This window comes from Oncorhynchus masou, chromosome 31 (assembly GCF_036934945.1).
Source record: "Oncorhynchus masou masou isolate Uvic2021 chromosome 31, UVic_Omas_1.1, whole genome shotgun sequence".
In the NCBI taxonomy this organism is placed as follows: Eukaryota; Metazoa; Chordata; class Actinopteri; order Salmoniformes; family Salmonidae; genus Oncorhynchus; species Oncorhynchus masou.
In genome coordinates, this window is record NC_088242.1 from 27,114,685 (window position 1) to 27,123,225 (window position 8,541).

Consider the following 8,541-nt stretch of genomic DNA (forward strand, 5'->3'; position numbering starts at 1 on the left):
CACAATGCCAAATATACACTGGACTTGTTACCAAGACGACTTTTAATGTTCCTGAGTGGGCTAGTTACAGTTGTGACTTAAATTGTCTTAAATCTATGGCAAGAATTAAATGGCTGTCTAGCCATGATCAACAACCAACTTGACAGAGCTTGAAGATTTTGTTTTTCATAATGTGCAAACGTTGTACAATCCAGGTGTGCACAGCTCTTAAGAGACTTACCCAGAAAGACTCACAGCTGGAACCACTGACAAAGGTGATTCTAACATGTACTGGCTCAACTGTATGAATACTTTTGAAAATTAGGTGGACATTCCTTGCATGAGTTACTTTACACTGGACAGAAGACAGGGACAAAAACCAATCTACACTCCATACATACCTGTGTGTTTTAGATGCATGAAGCTCCCAATGAAGAAGACTATTTATTTAGACAGGATTTCCTCCTCTGAATTAAATCTTTACTGGTTCTTGCTACTACTATTTTTATACAAAGGGACATTTTCATTAAGTATTTAAAGGTATAAAGGGACAAAGTTATTTGAACACGAAGAAATACTGAAGTAAATTTGATGGATGCACAAACAAGGATGGTGGTCAGAATTAGTAAGATGTTATAGATGTACCCTACATAGATGTTTTTACTGAGAACCTAGTTGGCCACATTTGTACTGCAGAAACATAATATTATCAGACCATAATATTCCCCTGAGTTCAACCAGTTCGGATCCATTACTATGCATCAGATTCGAGGTTGCGGTAGAATGAAACGTCAACTTTGTGCGCATGTCAGGAATGAGAGCTTTCGATATTTACAATATACATCATGGAAAAATATTGGAAAAATATTGGAAAAAATATTGGAAAAAATATATGGAAAAATTTCACTGCCGTGATGCGCTCACATCCCAATTACTAATATCATGCTTAAGCATCATCTCTTCATTTAGCTTGAGAGCTTTATCAAAGTCTCCCCCTGAGTTCTCTGAACGTAGAAAAGTTGCTTTTAAGGATTTCAATTAAACTAACAGTCCGTCACAGATAATGTAGAGCTTTGTAAATCCTTCGTAGCAAAATCACTAGTGTCAAACAATTTACTAAACGTAACTAACAGGAATAAAAACGTATTGTTCTGGATTTGTTGGAAGAGGGCATCGGCTTCTAATTTGGTTTGTCCACAAGCCTCTGGAAAACTGCAAGAACCTCTAAAATGACATCTAGCATTAACAACAGTAACAGCACTTTGAACTCCAACGTACATCCGTGGATCTTTCTCGATACATGGTCAACCGGGACGCGACTCTGTACTTCTATAAATCGAGCATGTCTGTGGGATCCACTCAAATGTCTGTAGCTGGTTTACGGTGTCCCCCCAAAAATACTGACATTTCCCAATACTTTTGCCGCGGTGCACAGAACCAAATTCAAACGGTGGGTGTTGCAATGCACATATACCGCTTGCTTAAATGTTTGCTTTAGTAGGACATGTACCCCTCTGTTCCGACATGACTGAAGCGCCATCTAAACAAAAATCCACAGTGTGATCCAACTCCAAAGGTTGCAACACAAACTATTTTCCGAGAAATTCCTTGTGCAGATCAATCAGTTTCCATAAACCCAACAGCTCGTTCTTTAATAATTCCAGCATGAATGTATCGGATGCACACAGAATTAAGTTCTCGTTTAGATTGATCTTTATATTAATCTGCTAGTATGGCAACATACGTGGAAAGTGCAGAATGAACTTCCATCTTGTATCCTGCACAGTAACAACTCGTTCTAAATTTCGGGGCTCATAAGCGTGGCATTGTGAAGTAACTCATTAAGCCTGTTTTGTATTTCTGAGTCACAATTTGAGATGAAATTGAAGATTTCTAAAAAGTTACCTTTGTTGATTGCCTCTTCGGTTTCTCTATGCCCTGAGTGGAATATCCTGTTTTGCACACATTAGAACAATATATATGACCACTTTAACATGTGCACGGGTTCCTTCTATAAAATCCATGTTTGCATCACCATGTATTTGGTTTAATACAGTCCCACGACTTCTAGGCCCATGGGTCGCCTTGTAAGATTCACTGATCCACCTCTACGCAGACGACACCATTCTGTATACTTCTGGCCCTTCCTTGGACACTGTGCTATCTGACCTCCAAACGAGCTTCAATGCCATACAACACTCCTTCCGTGGCCTCCAACTGCTCTTAAACGCTAGTAAATGCATGATTTTCAACCGTTCGCTGCCTGCACCCGCACGCCCGACTAGCATCACCACCCTGGATGGTTCTGACCTAGAATATGTGGACAACTATAAGTACCTAGGAGTCTGGCTAGACTGTAAACTCTCCTTCCAGACTCATATCAAACATCTCCAATCCAAAATCAAATCTAGAATCGGCTTTCTATTTCGCAACAAAGCCTTGTTCACTCACGCCGCCAAACTTACCCTAGTAAAACTGACTATCCTACCGATCCTCGACCTCGGCGATGTCATCTACAAAATGGCTTCCAATACTCTACTCAGCAAACTGGATGCAGTTTATCACAGTGCCATCCGCTTTGTTACTAAAGCACCTTATACAACCCACCACTGCGACCTGTATGCGGCCCTCGCTACAAATTCGTCGCCAGACCCACTGGCTCCAGGTCATCTACAAGTCCATGCTAGGTAAACCTCCGCCTTATCTCAGTTCACTGGTCACGATGGCAACACCCACCCGTAGACTTATCTCCCTCACCAACTTTAAACATCTATCTGAGCAGCTAACCGATCGCTGCAGCTGTACATAGTCCATCGGTATATAGCCCACCCAATTTACCTACCTCATCCCCATACTGTTTGTGTTTTTTTACTTTTCTGCTCTTTTGCACACCAGTATCTCTACCTGCACATGACCATCTGATCATTTATCACTTCAGTGTTAATCTGCTTAATTGTAATTATTCGCCAACCTCCTCATTCCTTTTGCACACAATGTATATAGACTTTTTTTTTTAAATGTGTAAAAAAAAAAAAAATCCTGTGTTATTGACTTGTTTATTGTTTACTCCATGTGTAACTCTGTGTTGCTGTCTGTTCACACTGCTATGCTTTATCTTGGCCATGTCGCAGTTGTAAATGAGAACTTGTTCTCAACTAGCCTACCTGGTTAAATAAAGGTGAAATATTTTTTTCTTATGTTTTTTTGCAAGGGCACTAGCATGTCATTTTCTATTCTCGTGTTTGCAGCAAGCATTTATTGAGTTTCCAGTTAAAAAATCCATCTCGTACAAATCTGAATTCGACATTTGCCCCAAGAAAGTGCCTACAAAATGTACAATAAATTGCATATTTTGCTTTACTATACTTAATCCACACGAACAGGTCATACCACCTTGAAGAGAAGCAGCGTGATTTGCTATTTATCATACTTGAAGGGAACTTTGCTAGCTTTGGTTGACAGGCTGGTTCATCAACGGCAGACAAATCTGTCGGTGGACCTACTGCAGGTTCACCCCCGCCCGCATTATCAAGAACGAGAGGAGACCGTGGTGTAGGCAAGCATGCCTGGCTCAATGTGGCATTGGCGGTTGTGATGGCGGTTGTTTCTTTCCTGCCACCACCTGTTAATGTCTCATTCTGGAAGCAATCGGTAGATTGTGCCAGAAATAATTTGGATCACACTCTTTTTTCCTCCAGACGTCTTTGTTTGAAAAACCTAGCGATCGACATTTGGTTTGCCATTGCTAGAACTACTAAATTACCTTAGCTTGTAAGTCAATTCGAGTAAACTAGCGTAGTAGAGCTTGCTAGTTTATGCGCTACAAAGTTTATCCACGTTACGTTGTTCAGGTAAACCACCGTATGCTTTTTAAAACAATGTAACCAATAGTCGGAAGCCAACTTGATTGTCGCGGACTATTTCTTTGTTACATCATATTAACATTACACATATAAAATAAATCCCACATGCATTTATTTTAAAAAATAAATAAAAATGTATATTTAATAATAACTTTTGGGGGGTAGGCCTGAGATCAAACTGGGTAGGCCGGCCTACCCGTAGCTACGCCGCTGTGGGACAGTGTCATATTTTCTGTCAGCAAACACGCAGACGTGGGTCATGTTTCGTGGATTTGCCAGCTAACGGTAGGAAACCACTACAGGGAACTGTGTTCCAGCATTCCTCCTGGTTTATTTACAGGAGACCATCGGCAGCCATGAGTCCGGCAATGGTGCCCAGGCGTGAATACACTTTGTGCGCTGCCGGCGTTCCTGCTCAACTGCAGTCTGAACGATTGATCCCAGGGGGGACATTGACACACACAGGCTTTGCCCTATGAAATTATGCGGTCTCTTATTTCTCCCCCTCGCTTACAAATCTCTCTCTCACTCAAAATGCACGTCTGTGATCATTGTAGTTGGACACATCTGTGGAAAATGTGTTAAAACGTCGTTTTTCAATTGCTAAATAGGAACAAGTAGGCGATTAGTAAACAAATATTACATAGTTTTGGTTGGATTTATCTGGAAACTTTCCTCGGTTCAGGCAGAGCAAGTCATTTCCCAAACCCCATTGACCCATTTCGATAAGCAGTGGTGTATTGTTTTGGTTCAGGTAGACTGCACCTTCAGACTACACGGTGATAACCGTTTCACAAGTGTGATGAAATAGCGTACATACACACTTTTTAAGATCTCTTTGAAATACCATGACAGATATGGAACTCTTTTCCTTTTTATAAACCAAGTCATTTATTGAAATGTGGATAAACGCCTTCAAGTAGTTGTAGTCTACAATCAGTTAGGCTACTTCAGCATATTCGTAGGCCTACATAACTCTCTTATGTAGACTATTGAAAACATGTATTTGTATCGTTACTGCGCATTTATTAACGGAATTAACCGAATGCGTAATTGAAGTTGTTGGGAATCACATTTAAAAACATGTCTGTGGATAATTTTGACGCAGCGAGGTGTGAAACGGCAACTCACCGAGATGATCAAGTCGTGGAATGTAGCCTGGTGAAATCCGACGAACACCAGCAAAGATTTGAGAAAGCAAATAGTTCAAATGACTCTTTGAAAAAAAGACGGGATGAGAAAGTGTATTAATTCGATCAAGGGCCAGGACATTTGAGACTCTAAGACCTGTAGGCTATAGGATATGGAATAGGCCCCCAACAAGTGGAATGGCTGTAAACTCTGTTTATGTTCTAGTATAATTTTTGCTCAGCCAATTGAATCGCCCTTGATTTTCCAGATTTATTCCATGGTCTGTCACGCGGCCTTATGGACTCTGCTGGTATTGCTCTTGGCCATCTCTGGGTGCACCTTGGCAAGTGCCTAAAAGTGTGTGTGTGAACAAATCTCACTCATTGCTACCTGCATCAACAAAAACCTGACAGTCTCACAATGAGGTAAGCAACTGAATTATGTTTCAAGGAGAAACCTGTTTGAATACAAGACGAAAATAAAATATGTATCAAACAAATCTCAATCCTTATCAATCCATTCCCCATCAGATCACAGTGAAGCTGCCATCAGGTGCATTCAAACACATGCCATACCTGGTGCACCTGTCCATGCAGTGCAGCAACATCCACATCATTAAGGAGGGGGTGTTCCGTGCTCTGGGCCGCCTCGTCTTCCTCAACCTGGCCAACAGCAACATCGAGATCCACTGTCAGGTGAGATAGATTGAGACAGTGTTATATGTGACTGTTTCTTTGCTGCGGTTTGACTATGTTGCTGGGAGAAGTTGGTATTGCAAATTAAAAGCTCTTAAAACTTACTACCCTCTCCACTACTGTTCCATCGATGTGGATAGGAGGGTGTTCCCTCTGCTGTTTCCTGAAGTCCACAATCTCCTTAGTTTTGTTGACATTGAGTGTGAGGTTATTTTCCTGACACCACACTCCGAGGGCCCTCACCTCCTCCCTGTAGGCCGTCTCGTCGTTGTTGGTAATCAAGCCTACCACTGTTGTGTCGTCCGCAAACTTGATGATTGAGTTGGAGGCGTGCGTTGCCGCGCAGTCGTGGGTGAACAGGGAGTACAGAAGAGGGCTCAGAACGCACCCTTGTGGGGCCCCAGTGTTGAGGATCAGCGGGGTGGCGATGTTGTTGCCTACCCTAACCACCTGGGGGCGGCCCGTCGGGAAGTCCAATACCCAGTTGCACAGGGCGGGGTCGAGACCCGGGGTCTCGAGCTTGATGACGAGCTTGGAGGGTACTATGGTGTTAAATGCCGAGCTGTAGTCGATGAACAGCATTCTCACATAGGTATTCCTCTTGTCCAGATGGGTTAGGGCAGTGTGCAGTGTGGTTGAGATTGCATCGTCTGTGGACCTATTTGGGCGGTAAGCAAATTGGAGTGGGTCTAGGTTGTCAGGTAGGGTGGAGGTGATATGGTCCTTGACTAGTCTCTCAAAGCACTTCATGATGACGGAGTGAGTGCTACGGGGCGGTAGTCGTTTAGCTCAGTTACCTTAGCTTTCTTGAGAACAAGAACAATGGTGGCCCTCTTGAAGCATGTGGGAACAGCAGACTGGTATAGGGATTGATTGAATATGTCCGTAAACACACCAGCCAGCTGGTCTGCGCATGCTCTGAGGGCGCGGCTGGGGATGCCGGTGTCCCCAGGTGTCCCTTGTTAAAAGTTCATTTGTGGAATTTCTTTCCTCCTTAATGCTTTTGAGCCAATCCGTTGTGTTGTGACAAGGTAGGGGTGGTATACAGAAGATAGCCCTATTTGGTAAAAGACCAAGTCCATATTATGGCAAGAACAGCTCAAATAAGCAAAGAGAAATGACAGTCCATCATTACTTAAAGACATGAAGGTCAGTCAATATGGAAAATTAAGAACTTTGAAAGTTTATTTAAGTGCAGTCACAAAAACCATCAAGCACTATGATGAAACTGGCTCTCGTTAGGACCGCCACAGGAAAGAAAGACCCCGAGTTACCTCTGATGCAGAGGATAAGTTCATTTGAGTTACCAGCCTCAGAAAATGCAGCCCAAATAAATGCTTCAGAGTTCAAGTAACAGACACATCTCAATATCACCTCTTCAGAGGAGACTGTGTGAATCAGGCCTTCATGGTCAAATTCATGCAAAGAAACCACTACTAAAGGACACCAATAAGAAGAATCCACTTGCTTTGGCCAAGAAACATGAGCAATGTACATTAGACTGGTGGAAATCTGTCCTTTGGTCTGATGATTCCAAATTAGAGATTTTTGGTTCCAACTGCCGGGTCTTTGTGAGACGCAGAGTAGGAGAACAGATGATCCCCGCACGTGTGGTTCCCACCGTGAAGCTTGGAGGAGGTGGTGTGATGGTGCTTTGCTGATGTCACTGTCCATGATTTATTTAGAATCCAAGGCACACTTAACCAGCATGGTTACCACAGCATTCTGCAGCGATACGCCATCCCATCTGGTTTGCGCTTAGTGGGACCATCATTAGTATTTTCAACAGGACAATGACCCAAAACAGACCTCCAGGTTTTGTAAGGGCTATTTGACCAAGGAGAGTGATGGAGTGCTGCATCAGATGACCTGGCCTCCACAATCACCCGACCTCAACCCAATTGAGATGGTTTGGAATGAGTTGGACCGCAGAGTGAAGGAAAATCAGCCAACATGTGCTCAGCATGTGTGTGAACTCCTTCAAGACTGTTGGAAAAGCATTCCTCATGAAACTGGTTGAGAAAGCTGTCATCAAGGCAAAGGGTGGATACTTTGAAGAATCTCAAATACACACTTTTTTTGGTTACTACATTATTTCATAGTTTTGAAGTCTTCACTATTATTCTAAAAATAAAGAAACCCTTGAATGAGTAGGTGTGTCCACACTTTTGACTGGCACTGTACAGCAAAGAAAGGAATATGGATATAAAACAATGAACATACAAATATCTACTGGGGGTTTTCTTACAATCAGTGGATGAACAAATGTCCTTAACTTGTGTCACAGCAACTGGCCTTTCTGTTAAACTGTCACACACAGAGACACTGGAGAACAGCTCAACATTTAAGAGATGCTGAAATCCATAAATCCAAGTATGGGTTAGGTAAAACCATCTGATCTTCAGGTTGAGGTGATCAGTAGTGTAGTGATCTCAGGCTGTGATGGTGGGTTAGGGTCAACCATATCCACCATCACTGCTATGACTAGAGAGAGCGAGAAAAAGTGGACACAAACACTGTGAGCAATTAATAAAAGTGACAGTCATTCAATAATAATCTGTATCTCCCCACTCTTCCAAGTTATCAACTTAATCTTGTATGGACTGTAACTGAAAGGGTATGCGTCTCCTCAGGCTCAATCTACTGTATTAGAGTTGTGGGGTCTGACTGTTCTGGTGTTCCAGCCTCTGGTTCAGACCGTTGGCTCGGCTGGCTGGGGGGGGTTCTTGGAGATAAGGTTTGCCAGTTTCTTCTTAACCATCCATTTCTCTGGAACGGGAAAAGAGAGGGTTATGACAGAGGAATAAGTATTGAGTTGCATGGTTGAATCTAAAAGCGGGTTATCTGGTTTAGATAACCATCCTGCACCACAG

General features: G+C 42.7%; 1 pseudogene; it reads right to left on the bottom strand.

Moving 5' to 3' along the window:
- Positions 1–5,192, bottom strand: part of LOC135523711 (zinc finger CCCH domain-containing protein 7B-like) — a 41,553-nt pseudogene extending 36,361 nt beyond the window's left edge.
- Between the last annotated feature and the right edge of the window lie 3,349 nt (positions 5,193–8,541).